At 42.9% G+C, this 14,963-nt stretch overlaps 2 protein-coding genes across 3 annotated transcripts in view; one reads left to right on the top strand and one right to left on the bottom strand.

The window, feature by feature from the left end:
• Window positions 1-8,982, bottom strand: part of slc26a1 (solute carrier family 26 member 1) — a 77,888-nt gene extending 68,906 nt beyond the window's left edge. The window contains exon 1 of the mRNA XM_072495754.1: window positions 8,851-8,982. The gene's annotated coding sequence lies outside the window, so the exon portion shown is untranslated. The remainder of the gene's footprint in view (window positions 1-8,850) is intronic.
• The window catches only part of idua (alpha-L-iduronidase), a 354,201-nt gene that overhangs the window by 130,810 nt on the left and 208,428 nt on the right, over window positions 1-14,963 (top strand). The gene's annotated exons all lie outside the window — the stretch shown is intronic.

Raw genomic sequence — 14,963 nt, 5'->3', positions numbered from 1 at the left:
ATATATATATTTGTGAGTGCTTAGGTAAACTTGTGTAAGGATAAGAACTTTCGATATGCCGTTTAGTTTCTTGCTTCCCATAGTATTTTTATAATTGGTGTTTTGTGTGTTAAAGTCTGAGTTGTGGAGGGCCTCATTTTCTTGAATAAATTATTTATTTGTAAATGTACCATTGTTGCAGTCTCACCTTGCTTTCACTGTCCACTCTAGTTGAGTCACAATAATTGCCCGAACATAATTCCAAAGTCGAGGACCCAAAAGGAATCCGAGCACTTCGAACACGCTCACTCAAGATAGGCTGTTGGTTAGGGATAAATAGTGGTCCCTCTTTCTCTCTTGTGAAGTTCCATTAGTGGGGCACTTCCGGGTGACATTTCACCATCAACAGGAGGGAGACTCACACAGGCGTAGGTGGCAGTGAAGGTAACTGGCGTGGCATAAGGACAAACCCACTGCTTAGAATCTTCGAATTTACAGTGCAGAAGGAGGCCATTTGCCCCATTGATTCTGCACCGGCCCTTGGAAAGAGCATCCCACTTAAGCCAACCCCCGTCCCCGTAACCCAGTAACCCCACCTAACCTTTTTGGACACTAAGGGCAATTTATCATGGCCAATCCACCTAGCCTGCACATCTTTGGACTGTGGGAGGAAGCCGGAGCACCTGGAGGAAACCCACGCAGACACAGGGAAAACGTGCAGACTCCGCACAGACAGTGAACCAAGCTGGGATTCAAACCTGGGACTCTGGAGCTGTGAAGTAACTGTTTTAACCACTGTGCTACTGTGCTTCCCTAAAGGGCACAAACAGTGAGACTTGTTCCCTCTCTCTTGTGAAGCTGTCCCAGTGCGACATTTCCGGGTTGTGGTTTCAACACCTGCAGAAGAGAGACACCCACAGTTATCTGTGACACCCAATACCAGTCTGTTGTGGAGAAAAGGGAATCTTTTACAAGCCCTGTGATGCACGATCAATTGCACAAAGACTAAAGTTGGGTACAACTGTGGCTTTATTACAGTCAGATGTGTGGCCTCCTGCTGCAGCTGGCGAAATGGCAGGGCACTGGAGGTCATGCATATTTATACAGTTCTCCGTGGGTGGAGCCAGCCGACAGGAGCTACCGGTGAACCTGTAGTGCAGTCCTACCTTACATCTATTACAGTGGTTCACCACACCTTGTATGCTAACAGTGCTAAATCAAAGTCCTCTTTGTCCTCCCTCCATTGCTTTCTTGAGAAGCTGCTTCACAATTCCCACCCCTTTTTCAACTTTCCCGTTTGCCTGCAGGTATAGTGGGCTGGAAGTTATATGTGTGAAGTAATAATCATTGGCAAATTATAACCACTCCAGGCTGCTAAAACTCGGTCCATTGTCTGTGACAACAGTAACTGGTATGACATGACTGGCAAATACATTTTTCGTTGCCCTGACAACTGAATGCGTTGTTGAGTCGGATAATTTGATAACCTCCGGAAAATTTGAGTAATAGTCAATGATTATCAAATAATCTCAGCCTTGAAAGTAGAATATGTCCATGGCGATTTTTGTCCATGATTGAATAACTAGTTTGCTTTCCACCAAGGTTTCATTACATTGTGCCGGTTGGTGCATTTGGCATATACAACACTGTTGAATGTAGTTGTTTATATCCTTGTTGATTCCCGCCCAATACACCGATTGCAGTGCTCTTCTTCTACATTTCTCAATGCCTTGATGTCCTTCGTGGATTTGTGCAAGAATGTCTTGTCTAAGACATGATGGAATTACAATGCGGTCCCCTTTCAAAATAGAAAGTTGTCGATAATTGTCAGGTTTTCTCTGATGGTGCGAAAGTTTGCACATTTCCCTTTAGGCCAGTCAGTGATATGGTATCACTTGCTGAAGTGTAGTATCTCATAGAGTTTATGCCTTGATTATTTGTAGTTTAGCATTGCTGTGATAAAGTTGGCTTGTGCTTCAATACTGAGTACTACTTCAACAACTTTGTTATTCTCGTGCATTGTGGCTCTGGATAACGTAACCGCAAGTACTAAATCTTTCGAACCAGGGAAAGATGTGGCAGTGTGAATTCTCTGGATCAGGTCTAGCTGGATACATGCATCTACTCCATTGTGGATTTTGTCATCCACAATTTCAAAATTAAGTGGAATTTTAATGTCGCCACTCTGAACTATGAGGTAGCATGAACCTTTTGTTGCTATTTCATTTCTATTGTAGTCTATTAATGTGTCTTTTTATATTTTGGACGGGTTGCTACTTTGCCCAAATCCGATTCTGTTATCAGATTAGCGTGTGCGGCAGTGTCCAATTTAAATTGTACCTCTGATCCATTTATTCTCAATGTTTCTATTCAATCTTTATTCCTATTGGATAATTGCCTAATTGGTCTTTCAGCAGTATCGTCTTAATTTGATTTAGTGATTGCTTCTATTATGAAGTTGTCCAGTGAGGTAGGCATAGTGAGAATAATTTTTGATTTAAATTTTTTTTTTTCTTCCATGTTTTGACTTTTTTTGCTGTTGAAATGCCTTTTTAAAATTGATTCTGGTGTGTTGTATTAATCATAGAATCTACAGTGCAGAAGGAGGTCATTCGGCCCATCGAGTCTGCACTGGCCCTTGGAAAGAGCACCCCACCTAAGCCCACACCTCCACCCTATCCCCGTAACCCAGTAACCCCACCCAACCTTTTTGGACACTAAGGGCAATTTAGCATGGCCAATCCACCTAACCTGCACATCTTTGGACGGTGGGAGGAAACTGGAGCATCCGGAGGAAACACACGCAGACATGGGGAGAACGTGAAGACTCCGCACAGACAGTGACCCAAGCTGGGAATCGAACCTGGGACCCTGGAGCTGTGAAGCAACTGTGCTAACCACTGTGCTACTGTGCTGCCCATGGTTAAATCTGCGTTGTGTAGCAAAATGATTGAGTTTGTTACATGTTGTACATCTTTTACCAAATGCAGGACAGTGTTGCTTTAAGTGAGAGTGTCCACAGCGTGGACATGTCATCACGTTGGTGACACCATGCGTAAACCTCTCGCACGCATGGGCAAATCGGTCAACTTCTGGTTCGTGTCCTTTTTCAAAATGCGCATCTGCGAACTGATACTGCACATGCGCAGAACGTCGAATGTCCGATTCGTGGTCTTTTCTTGCCTGCGCAAAATGGCTACCTGCTGCAGCACGATTTGTTCTAAGCTGCGCCACAGAGGCAATGGCGCCGACCACGTTGCTGAAGTTTGCGCCTTTTTCACGGGATCTGAATTCAGCATATTCATTGGTGGCTTGCTCACTTGCTTTACAGAGGTTCATGGCTTCTTCTAAAGTTAAGTTTGGTTTTCTTATTAAATGTTCCCACATTTGTTCTTCAAATATGCCAAACATAATTTGGTCTCGCAGTATTGATTGTAATTGAGGAAAATTGCAGGATTGCGCTCGGAGCCTCAAATGAGTTCGAAAAGAGTCAAAAGATTCCCCTTTCAGCTACACCCTTTTTTAAAACATGTATCTTTCATACACCTCATTGACCTGTTTTTTGCAATGAGTCAAATTTTTCCATTACTTTCTCATACTTCTTTTTAACTTCATTTTCTGAGAAATCAAATGAATTAAAGAGTTTAAATATCTGGGGACCTGCCAGATTCATTAGGCGAGCTATTTTTCTAGTGTCAGGAACTGCTTCAAGCGCAGAGGCAGAGAGAAGGACTTCAAACTGCTGCTTGAAGTTTTTCCAATTTAGATTCGGTTTGTGGACATCTTGAAGTTATCTAGTTATTGCACAGTACCCATGTTAGTCTCATTTTTTTTTCTATGCAGATTTTGATGTGTAGCGATGCATTGATTTCTTTTCTTACTACTTTCTTATTGCTTGCTTCTTGGGAATACACAACCTGGTACCTTGTGGTGATCTTGGTGAGGGGTTTCCAGGATGGAGGGCGTAGTGATCACCAAGATACACAAAGCTCTTTTGAAGAACTAAATCAATTTTATTAACACTATTAAATTTGAATTTGACACTTATTCTGAATAGCAAACGTACATGTAAGAATTAAACTGCACTCACTATCACTATCTACTAACAATTATATCAATAATAATAATGTATATCGTAACTAACTCTGCAATACACTGTGAATCTTATTGTTGTCAGCTCCAGATCTAGTCTCCTCCCCGATCCCAAGAGCCAGTACAATTTATAGTACTGTCCTTTAGCTCGCTCTAGTGGCTAGGTTTAACATCGCATTAACTCTTCACATGCTGCACATTTGTATAATGTCACAAGCGAGAACAGTGGTAATGAATGAACTGGAATTGGTGCAATTCTTGACATCAGAGATAGTGTTTCATGAACTTAGTACAAGGTGGGAGACAGGCCAGTAGAAGATTGTAATGGTCAAATATAGATAAAGTAACAAATACATGGATGAGGGTTGCAGCTGAGGTAGAAGGAAAGACAGGCAATGTTGCAAAGGTGGAAATAAGGTAATCTTGGAATGGGGACCATAATGGCATAGGAAGCCCAGCTCAAGATCAATTAAGCTGTCAAGGTTGTGAATAGTTTGGTTCAACCTCAGACAGCAGCGAGGGAGAGGGACTTGGCGACAAAGCGGCTCCTGTGAAGTATCCTGTCACATTTTACTACATTTGAAAACACTAACTAATACAGGCTGCACGGTGGCGCAGTGGTTGGCACTGCTGCCTCACGCCGCTGAGGACCCAGGTTCGATTCCGGTCTTGGGTCAATGTCTATGGATTTGCACATTCTCCCCGTGTCTGCATGGGTTTCACCCCCACAACCCAAACATATGCAGGGTAGGTGGATTGGCCATGCTAAATTGCCCCTTAATTGGAAAAAAAATAATTGGGTAACTCTAAATTTATTTGAAAGAAACACTAACTAAATGCAAGTTAATCTTGATGTGGAGATGCCGGCGTTGGACTGGGGTGAGCACAGTAAGAAGTCTTACAACACCAGGTTAAAGTCCAACAGGTTTGTTTCGATGTCACTAGCTTTTGGAGCGCTGCTCCTTCCTCAGGTGAATGAAGAGGTTAATCTTGTTGAGGGACTGGAGGCTGGGATTGTTCTTGCAGCAGAGATGTAAGGGGAGAATAGAGGTGTTCAAAATTATGAGGAGCTTTGAAAGATTGGGGGAAACTGTTTCCACTGGCATAAAGGTTGCTAACCAGATAATTGGAGAAACATCTATAGGGGAAAGGAGGATCATTGTTTTTACACAGTAAGTTGTTACAATCTGGAATGCACTGCATGAAAAAGTTGTGGAAACAGATTGATAGTAACTTCAATAGTGAATTGGAAATATATTTGAAAAGGTGATATCTGCAAGGCTGTGATGAAAGAGCTTAAGTGACACTAATTGGATAGCTCTTACAAATAATCGGCAGTCACTTTGGGCTAAATGATCTCCTGTACTCTATGATTCTATAAATTATGTCGTCACTGTCCATGTTTTCTCACTTTCAGTTGGAATATTTTGATGTTAAAAGGACAAATGTCAGATTTTTACATGACGCTGTATGAGTCGGAACCCCCAGCCGGGGTGGAGGGAATGAGGCAATCTTTGGAGCGGTTGGAGTTCCCGAGGATAGAGGAGGACCTGGTGGAGGGGCTGGGAGCCCCCATTGGGCTGGTGGAAGTGGTGGAAGGTCTTGGGGCAATGCAGGTGGGGAAGCCCCCCGGGTCCAGACGGGTTTCCAGTGGAATTTTTCAAAAGCTTCTCGGGGACCCTAGGGTCTCTGTTGCTGAGGGCGTGCCAAGTTACTGGCCAAGATCTTGGCCTCAAGAATCGAGGATTGTGTGCCGAGGGTGATAGGGGAGGACCAGACGGGGTTCGTTAAGGGGAGTCATCTGTCGGCCAACATCAGGGGTTTGCTGAACATTATAATAATGCCTCTGGAGGGACGAAAAGTGTGGAGGTGGTGGTCGCCATGGATTCGATCGGGTGAAGTGGGATTTTTTGTGGAAGGTGCAGAGGTTGTTTTGGTTCTGTCAGGGATTTGTGGACTGGGTCTGGTTATTGTACCAGGCACCGGTGGCGAGTGTGCGGACAATCCGGGTGAGCTCGGAATACTTCAGGCTGCACCGGGGGACGAGGCAGGGATGTCCACTCTCCCCACTGCTCTTTCCTTGGCTATAGAGCCACTGGCAATGGTGCTGAGAGCGTCAAGAGATTGGCCTCTGCCAGATACTCCACAAGCCCGGTGGTGGTGGTGGCCCTCAGGGTGTGCGGACATTGGCCGCAACATCTGGGACTGGAGGGGGCCTCGGTTTGGGCACCGATTTGCGGGAATCATAGGTTTGCTGGACACATTGAAAACATTTTTACCCTAAGGGTCAAAAAAAGGACAAATGTTGATAAAACAGAATACTATACTTATTATTTGATACTGCATGCAACTTGCAAAAACAGAGATAAGTTGATAGGTTGTGGTTTCAGTGATTTGTAGATCTTCCTATAAAAACAAATACATTTATATGGAATCATGGAATGCTTACAGCATGGGACAACTTCCTGCCGGTGTCCATGTCAGTTCTCTGCAAGAGAAACACAGGTAGCCCCACATGCCAGCTATTACCCCTAGCCCTATTAATGATTTTGTCTTGATTGTTTATATAGTTTCTCCCTATCTGCTCTAGACCCTTCAAGATTTTAAACCGCTCTCTCAAGTTACTCTACTCTAAGGAGAACAACCCAGCTTATCGAGTTTATCCACATAACTGAAGCCCTTAATCACTGGAGCAATTCTCATAAATCTTTTCTGATTTATGAAGCCTTCACGTACTTCCAAAGTCTGCTGCCCAGAATTGGACATTGGATCTATCTCAACTGGAGTAGTGTGTTTTGCAAATTCCTAGACTGTCAGGTTATGTTTTTGTATTCTTGGATTCTTACTAAGGGACAGAAGGTGATGGTCTTATTTTGTTTTTTTAAGTTTGCAACATCACTGGAACAGCATTAAGTTAATTCTCAACACATCCACTGTCTAAAACTATTTTGGCTTGAAGTCTGTGACTTTGCCGTAGTAATGAAGGCGATTCTATTTGCATTTTCCCTCATTATTCCTCTGAAACAAACTGCAACCTCTGGAGTCTACACGTATGCAGTTAAATGCAAATGTACTTACAGGGTGTGTTGTTGAAGCCCCTCAGAATGCAATTAAATAGATATCAGTGAACTGACAAAAACATTCTCTTTTACACTATGAGTCGCACTGTAAAACCCCTTAAAAAGTTGCACATTGTTGAACGAGGTGTAACTGGATTTTTAATAGTGTACTAAGTTCCTACTTCATAGAACCATAGAATTTACAGTGCAGAATGGAGGCCATTCAGCCCATCGAGTCTGCACTGGCTCTTGGAAAGAGCACCCTACCCAAGGTCAACACCTCCACCCTATCCCCGTAACCCAGTAACCCCACCCTAAGGGCAATTTTGGACACTAAGGGCAGTTTATCATGGCCAATCCACCTAACCTGCACATCTTTGGACTGTGGGAGGAAACCGGAGCACCCGGAGGAAACCCACGCACACACGAGGAGGATGTGCAGACTCCGCACAGACAGGGACCCAAGCCGGAATCGAACCTAGGACCCTGGAGCTGTGAAGCAATTGTGCTATCCACAATGCTACCGTGCTGCCCCGTAACCCTACTACTGAACAGTCTCACTATCCCTAAAAAAACTAATAATTGGGTAGTGTTAAATCTCTCCATCATATACAGAGTACATAGAACATACAGTGCAGAAGGAGGCCATTCGGCCCTTCGAGTCTGCACCGACCCACCTAAGCCCTCACCGCCACCCTATCCCAGTAATCACTTCTAACCTTTTTGGTCACTAAAGGCAATTTATCATGGCCAATCCACCTAACCTGCACATCTTTGGACTGTGGGAGGAAATCAGAGCACCCGGAGGAAACCCACGCAGACACGGGGAGAATGTGCAGACTCCGCACAGACAGTGACCCAGCGGGGAATCGAACCTGGGACCCCGGAGCTGTGAAGCCACAGTGTTAGACACTTGTGCTACCGTGCTGCCCCTAATTATGATAGAGCAGAAGTCACATTTGTAAAAAGGTTTGTTATTTCAAATTCTATCTTTATGTCTCAATTTAATTCTCTGTAAACATTTTAATTAAAAATGAAAAATTTGGTGAATTTTCATTGTTTGGCTTACTGTCTGAGACATGTTGCTTCCCCTGCTTGATGATGTCACTTGCTGGATGCCTAGAGATCCTTTTGACATAACATTGGATTCAGACTAAAATGAGAAATCTACTTCAAAGGGGTTGCTAGATCTTTGTGCAGTGTTCTTCAAGGTCAGTATTAAGTGCTGTCACTCACTATTGACTGCAAAATCTAGCCCATTATTTTACAACATTATTTAAAATTAAACCATATTTTCTGCAATTTTCAGGTAATTATTGTTTTAACTGGTACATAATTTGAAATTAAAAGTTTGTAAGTTGTTGGGTTTAAGACTTCTGTATAATATGGTATAAGGATTCTGCAGTGCCTTCCGTACATAAAGTAAGTGCCACTTTTTTTCCACCTTGTTTTAACTAACTGCTTTGCTCCTACTTTGGCTGATGTCAATTTCTGAAAAGCCCTTTCTGGAGTCCTTTTGCCAGAATATCCTTGGGTTTCAGCTGCTGTTTGAGTGCTTGGCATTATATTTGGGATTCTCCATTGCATCCCTCGTTAACTGAGCTGCTTTTACTTTGCAGTTTCGACTCATGGCAGCTGCTTTAATTCGCTCTCTGATTATCCTGCCCACTACTTTATCTGTCTGGCTGAAAACAGCCTGCAAATAAAAAGGAATACTTACCTGAAAAATGTAGATTGTAGCACAGAATGTCTTGCTCGTGCTTTCAGTAGTTTAAATACATTTGAGGGCAATGCATTTTTGTCATCCCTCACTATACACCGCGCTTTAACAGTTTTGCGCTATTTATGGAACATTCCTTTCGTATAGTCACATCAGTTTTATTTCACTACAAATAAGCCAAGGATTGTTCTTTAACTACCAAAAAGTAAAACATTCAATATTCATAACAGTATGTGGTTCCCTTCAACTTTGTGTTCTCAGTGACTCCTTGGGGGGTTGAATTAATTGTAAGAGTAAATGCCAATCATGATTTTCAAAGATTAACTAAGTTAACAGGCAGGTTTTTCTCACAATTCGGCTACTTCAGCATTTCCAGGGCTTACAGCAATTTTGGTATTTATAATGCGTTATCCTTCCTATTGATTACCATGCATAAGGCACCAGATTAGTAAAAGAGGCTGTTCTGCTGTAAAACATTGTTGGCATTAGTATCAGATTGTATCTTGACTCCTGAGTTATACGATCACGTTTACCTCAGCATGATTAGAATGCAGTGTGATGTTGAAGTGCTGCTTTGATAATGACAAGCTGATAGATATACTTAAAACTTAGATTATAACATTCCATTTAAAAATGCATTGAAGATTCATATGCCAGCTGACCGTTAAGGTAAAAAGGTTTTAAAAGTGTCCAGCAGTACCTGTGCATGGCACTCGAATTAGGGATTCAGTGGTCACTGAGCGGTTTCAAAGAATCCCTATAGCTGTACATTGCTTCTCTGAGTCAACATAATAATATAATCTTTATTATTGTCACCCCAAGTAGGCTTACATTAACACCGCAATGAAGTTACTGTGAAAATTCACTAGTTGCCACACTCCGGCGCCTGTTCAGATACACTGGGGGAGAATTGAGAATGTACAATTCACCTAACAGCACTTCTTTTGGGACTTGTGGGAGGAAACCGGTGCACCCAGAGGAAACCCACGCAGACACAGGTAGAACGTGTAGACACCGCACAGACAGTGACCCAAGTTGGAATCGAACCTGGGACCCTGGCGCTGTGAAGCAACAGTGCTCACCAGTGTGCTATCATGTCACCCAATGCATTTCCACACCTAAGATACCTAAGTGCTTTGTACGTGTTACAGCTTTAAAATATCAGATTTCGAAGACCATTTTTCAATATTTGTAATGCCGCCCACGTAGCTGTCACTTTTTCAAGTGAGCTGATGTACTTTTCCAAGCTTTTACTGCATCAGTCTATGATTCCATGAAGTGCCAAGTGATACATTTTGGAAAGAAGATCAAGTTGAAGCAGTCTATACCATAAGGTATGATTTAAAAGAGAGTGCAGGAGCTAAAAGCCCTACTGGTGTCATACACAAATCTTCGAAAGTGGTAGATCAAGTTAAGAAAATGGTTACGAGGTAATGCCCTTTATTTTTGAAAATATGATTTAAATTAAACTGACTGGAAAGTTTGCATTTGAAATTAGACGGAAACTACTTAAAATTGTAGGGGCCCTTCCTGTTGATTTCCAAGATTTCCTATATCTAATACTTTGTTGTTATTGTCTGGTCGATGGATCTTTAATGGAGACCAACCTTTAAGTCAAGCAGGGGAAATGAGGAACTCAAAAGTTACAAAATAGTACACTACTATGAAGATTTAGATTTTGAACAGAAGAGCTCAGACTTTATGACACCAAAGAGATTGGAGGGATTTGGTTTGATTGGTTGGCTGGTGGCCAATGAATTGGCCAGGGAGCATATGTCCGGCAACAGACATTAATTGAGTTCAGCCAGATCGGGGATTTGAGTGGACCCAGCAGAGAAAGCTTCTGGATGCTGAGACGAAAGGTTGTGTGTTGCTCTCTCCCTCTCTCCCAAATGTTTCCTGTTTGCTGTTTCTGAGTCTGCAGAGAAGTCTTGAGACCCTGATGAGTCTACAGTGAAAACCATTACACGCTGAAAGCAAAGACATCATCCAACTGGAGGCTTAGACTGAAGAAACATCTAACTGGAAGACACCCATCTAAAGCAGAGTCTCTTATCCTTTTGTCTTATGGTCTTATCTTGATTAATAAGGGGATCAGGAGTTATGGGGAGAAAGCAGGAGAATGGGGATGAGAAAAGTATCAGCCATGATTAAATAGCGGAGCAGACTTGATGGGCCGAGTGGCCTAAATCTGCTCCTATGTCTTATGGTCTTACGGTCTTTTACTTTTAGTATTATTTTTATACCTCTCGTTCCCCTCTGTGTCTGTCTTGTGTGTGTGTGTGTGTGTGTGTAGTGGGGTGAGTTAGATGGGGGTTTAGAAATTAGATCATAGTCAACCAGTTGTATTTGCTGCCTATTTAATTATAGTTATTGTTAATAAACGTTGATTGTGTTTAAATTTGCAAACCTGGTGACTGTAATTATTGGGCAACCAAAGATCAAAGACTTCAGGTTTTTTAAAAAAATAATAGTTAATTTCAATTGTGTTGCCACTCTGGGTCAAGTATGGGTGGAATTAACCATGCACCAGCCCAGGGTGTTGTATCAAAATGCAAAGCTGCATTCCAAGATGAAGGTGAAAAAAGGTGTCTTAATGAATTTGCTCTTTCTTTAACCCAAGAAAACCTTGTTTAATTGGCTATTTATTGCTCACAGCTTAAATAGCTAAATGCATTGTAATTTGTAAAAGACATATTCTCATGAATAAGAAACTTAAATCTTTGTTGTGGCCAAGCAAGGAGGTTGAGTAGAGAGGAGCCAATTCAACCCTTCTCACCCAGTCATCACACTTAAAAAAGCATACGTCACCCTTGGTTTAATTCATAGAGAAATAGAGTATACAAACAAGGAGGTTATGATAAATGTTCAGAAGAAATACTGTATCGGCCCCAGATAGCGTTTAAAGACAATTCTGCTTTAGGGAGAGGGTGCAGAGGAGTTTTCCTAAAATGAATACAGAGGTGAGGTGCTTACGTCAAATGGAGACTAGAAAAACTCTCCTTACAGCAGAGATGTGAAGGGAAAATTTGATCATGAGTCAAACTCATGAACTGTTTTAATACAGTAAAAAAGGAAATATCTGCTTCCAACAGATGAACATGAATTGTAAGGCAAATGATGAACCAGATGTGACATAAGAAAATAAAAATTATGCAGTGATTATGATCTGGAGTGCACTGTTTGAAAGGCTGATGGAGCAAGTTTAATAATAGCTTTCAAAAGGGAAGTGTATAAATATTTGAAAACAAAAGAAAATTTAAGGCTATGGGTAAAGAGCATGATGGGACTTATTGGTTTGCTTTTGAAAAAATCCAACAAATGATGGGCTCAGTGGCCTATTTGGTGCTGCATCACTTTATGATCAATGATCGCTAGTGCCATTAACTCCATCATTATTTTGGCATAATGTCTGTGCCAAAAGATTGTGGAATATGAATGTCAATCCCCACATGGCCTGTTTGACATGGCAATGCAGTGAAATCCTGAATGCCTTGAGTATTGGTATCCCCAGCCATAATGACGAAGATTGAACCTATGTCGTAACAAGCTGGGATTTCATGGCCTTAGTCTGAACTTGCACTACAGCATTCAGATATTGAGTGGAAGTTCATGATGTGAAGAAATTGAGAGCCACTATTGCCTTCACAGCCGCTGGTAGGGCCATTTTTGCCAACTCTGAGGCTGCAGGTCTCGTTTTAAGAAGTGGCAGAGTTCTGTGAGCACCTTCTTCATAAATTGCAGATGACGCATATACTGCTTCTGTCTTAGGTGGAGTAAAGTAAGTGTTCCTGGAAAACCCAAAGTGGGTAAGACCCCTCCTGCTCCTCTTCCACTCCCTGAAAGCAGCTTGTTCTTTCATTTGTTGCTTCTGGACTACCAGCTGCTACAGCACCCATGGCTGGGAGCAAGAGGTGTATGTCGAGGGCACTTGCAGTAATGAGCAATAGCATCTTGTCCAAATGCAGAACCAGTGCCTGCAGACTTTATCAGTGAAACAGTGGTGGAAGCAGCTTTAATAGTAATTTTCAAGAGGCTGTAGACTTGAAAATAATTCATGTCTCAGATGAAAACCCCCGCTCGATTTCATAAAAAGGAAAGGCTTTTATGACTTTTTAAAATAAATTTAGAGAACCCAATTCTTTTTTTTCTAATTAAGGGGCAATCTAGCGTGGTCAATCCACCTACCCTGCACATCTTTGGGTTGTGGAGGTGAGAGCCAAGCAGATCCGGGGAGAATGTGCAAACTCCACATAGACAGTGACCCAGGGTCGAACCCGGGTCCTCAGTGCCGTGAGGCAGCAATGTTAACTATTGCGCCACCCTCGCCTTCATAAAGCTGTTGGCCTCCTCAAATGCAGGCGGAACTGCGTCCTGACACTGGTTAAAATGCTGGTGGAATCACAAAGTTTTTTTTGATAAACATTTTATTAAGGCATTTAGTTTTACAACAACAAAAAATACAAATACAAATGTAAACATAATTAAGTACATAACCCACCCCTCCATCTCCCACTGTTCCCGCCTAAGCTAGACAAAAATAACCTAACCCCCCCCCTGCCCGCCTTACTCCCTAACCCCCCCCCCCCCCCCCATTGAATCTGCTAACAGTTTAGTTTTCCCGAAAGAAGTCAATAAACGGCTGTCACCTCCAAATGAACCCTAACATTGATCCTCTCAGGTCGAACATAATTTTCTCAAGCCTGAGAAACTCGGTATGTCGCTAACCCATACCCCTGATTTCGGGGGCTTCGAGTCCCTCCACGCGAGTAATATCCGACTCCGGGCTACCAAGGAGGCAAAGGCCAAAACGTCGGCCTCTCGCGCTCCCGGGTCTTCCCATACTCCAAAAAATGGACTTGGCGCCACCCTTGTTTATAGTACTGTAGACATGACATCCACAAATCCCTGCCAGTGGAATCATAAAGTTAATAGACCAATAAATTGGATTAATTGGCCAACTGGCTCTGTAGATCACTGTGGTTACTGCTTCTCGGTATATCCCTTGACGGCAGGAAAATGTTGACAATTCCCAAGCCCAATCTCACCAACATTCTATTCTCACATTCCAATCTCCCAACCTACCTCCCGGTATCTCAAACACCCGAGTCCCCCTCATCAAACCCTCAAATGTCTCCTTCCGAATGGAGTTTGAACCAGCCCCATCACTCCTGCCCAATCCTCCAGCTTCCTTATTCTTGAATCCCATCCCGCTGCTGAAAGCGCGCAAAGTTGTATCTCCCAATCCCCTCCCAAGTCCCAATTTCACCAACACCCCCACAACAACCCTACCTTTGGATTTGGATTTGGATTTATTTTATTGTCATCTGTACCGAGGGACAGTGAAAAGTATTGTTCTGCGTACAGTCCAGACAGAATGTTCCATACATGAAAAACATAGGACATATGATAAATACACTAAACAAATACATCGACATAGATATCGAGTGAAGCATGAGGAGTCTAGTGCTACTCAGTAGAGAAGATGCATGGAGAGATCAGTTCAGTCCATAAGTGGGTCATTCAGGAGTCTCGTAACAGTGGGGAAGAAGCTGTTTTTGAAACTGTTAGTGCGTGCTCTCAGACTTTTCTAATTCCTGCCCGATGGAAGAGGTTGGAAGAGAGAATAACCCGGGTGGGAAGGGTCTTTGATTATGCTGCCTGCTTTTCCAAGGCAGCGGGAGTCGATGGAGGGGAGGTGGGTTCACGTGATGGACTGGGCTGTGTTCACAACTCTCTGATGTTTCTTACGGTCTTGGGCCAAGCAGTTGCCATACCAGGCTGTGATGCAGCCAGATAGGATGCTTTCTACGGTGCATCTGTAAAAACTGGTAAAAGTCAATGTGGATATTTCCTTCGTTTCCTGAGGAAGCACAGGCGCTGTTGTGCTTTCCTGGTCGTAGCGTCGATGCAGGTGGACCAGGACAGATTGTCCGTGATATGCATACCTAGAAATTTGAAGCTGTCAACTATTTCCACCTTGGCATCATTGATGCAGACAGGGTTGTGTGCGGTTCTTCACTTCCTGAAGTCGATGACCAGCTCCTTAGTTTTGCTGACGTTGAGGGAGAGATTGTTGTTGTTACACCACACCACTCGGTTCTCTATCTCCC

The sequence above is a fragment of the Scyliorhinus torazame genome, chromosome 3 (assembly GCF_047496885.1).
Source record: "Scyliorhinus torazame isolate Kashiwa2021f chromosome 3, sScyTor2.1, whole genome shotgun sequence".
Taxonomy (NCBI): domain Eukaryota; kingdom Metazoa; phylum Chordata; class Chondrichthyes; order Carcharhiniformes; family Scyliorhinidae; genus Scyliorhinus; species Scyliorhinus torazame.
The sequence above is the reverse complement of the archived record's forward strand: the minus strand, read 5'-3'. Positions and strand labels throughout refer to the sequence as shown.